The sequence below is a fragment of the Lipotes vexillifer genome, unplaced genomic scaffold, assembly GCF_000442215.2.
Source record: "Lipotes vexillifer unplaced genomic scaffold, Lipotes_vexillifer_v1.1 scaffold777, whole genome shotgun sequence".
NCBI classification, from domain to species: Eukaryota; Metazoa; Chordata; class Mammalia; order Artiodactyla; family Lipotidae; genus Lipotes; species Lipotes vexillifer.
In genome coordinates this window covers 2,527,726-2,529,549 of record NW_006784423.1, presented here as the reverse complement: position 1 = coordinate 2,529,549, position 1,824 = coordinate 2,527,726, and positions in this window count along the sequence as shown.

Here is a 1,824-nt window from a genome sequence, read left to right as displayed (position 1 = left end):
TTCCCTACAACAGCATAGTTGAGTAGCATAGTTGACCGAGACCATATGAGTCTCACAGCCTAAAATATTTACCGTCTGGCCTTTGAGGCAAGGTCAGCCAGCCCCTGGCCAGTGCAAAGCCAGCACACAAAGGGTGCCCATCTTTCTGGGAAGGTCCCCACCCTGTGCCTTCTCTACAAGTTCTTGTAAATAGAGCTCTTATCCACTTGGCAATGAATTTTTTAAGCATCTTGTTGACTTCTGTGGAGAAATACTTGCTTCTCCCCGTCTTAACCAGGATTACTACTGAGAAATTATCTTTAAATTGCTTGGATACCCTCAGAGGAAAAGATTACATTCACCAAGATACAAACAGGTTTGACCTACAGGAGATTTTTTTAAGTCAAAACACGGTAATGTTCTGAAGAACCTGGAAGATAGCATAAATCCCTAGTTTAGGGTCAGGCAGCCCTGGCGTGAAGGAGCCACTGACCAGAAGTGACATCTGGGACAAGATGCTTGTGCTTCTGAGCCCACTTCCTGGTCTGTAAAATGGGGCTAAGGATATCCCCTTTCTTGTGTTTTTATGAGGATTTAAATGCCTGGCACAGAATAGAAATGTAACACATCACGTGGAAACTGAGTGCTGATGAACAATGTGTAATTTCTCACAACGCTGTAGTTTTCTGGGTAGCTCTGCTGGTCTCACCTGAGTCCCCACAAGTCTCCTTGGTCACCTGCGGGGGGCTGAGGGCTGTGTCAGCCAGGACACTGGGCCTGAGTCCAGGGCAGCCCAGCCTGGGCTCAGCCTCTGGGCTGGTGCAGCCTCCACTCCAGGTGGAAGAGGCAGGGAGGCCTGGCCATTTCCAGGCAACCCCCTTGCTTAGGAGGGGGGTGAGGAAAGGCAGCTTTGTGTCCATCATACCGTGTCTGTGCTTGTTCCATGGCACCCTGGCCCCTTTCCACATGCCAGGAATGTTCTAACAGGCTAGCGTTATTCCTTTCTGGGGAATCAGACACGGTGCTCTGTCTATCCACTTAGTATGCATGGTTACCATGCTTTTACTACTCTCATCTTTCAGATTTTAGGAAAGTTAAATAACTTGCCCATGATTAGAAAGGGAGGAGCAGGGCTTCAAACCCAGCAATGTAGCTCCAGAACCTCTCCCAGCCCCACTGCAGCCTCTGCGGCCATTCATGTCCAACAGGCTCAGAGGGGTGTTGGCAAATGCCCCTGTGCCCAAGAGGTCATTGGCCAGGGGGCAGCAATGGCTGCAGGCCCTGGGGGTCCAGCACAGCTGTGAGTGTGGAGGTCTGCTGGGGGTTTCCCCCTTCCTAACACTACCTTCAAGCCAAGAACTGGGCAAGTCAACAGCCTGGAAGATTCTTCTTCCCAAACATTCCCAGGATGCCCAAGAGAAGCATCCAACGGGTATGACCTAAACTGAAAATTGACTCTAACCGATTTCCCTTCCAGAGAATGGGACCTCCAAGCCCAATAACCGTTTGCTATGGGCTTTCCCAGTTTTAGCAGTCTGGAAAGCCCTGGAAAGTCCCCCTGGGGAACCCCTCAGCTCTGGACAAACTGGGATGGTTGGTCACCCTGGTCACTGGTCCAGTCCACTCTCTGTCTAGGAGACTCAGAAAATATTTTGTCCCTAATTGAACAGCTAATGGAATGAGAAGAGACCCCCTATAGGCTGATTTTGCTCACCAGTGCATCTTCAGATCCTGGTATGGAATTTGGCATCAAATAGGAACTCAAAAAACTGCTTGTTGGGTTTCCCTGGTGGTGCAGTGCTTGAGAGTCCGCCTGCCGATGCCGGGGACACGGGTTCGTGCCCC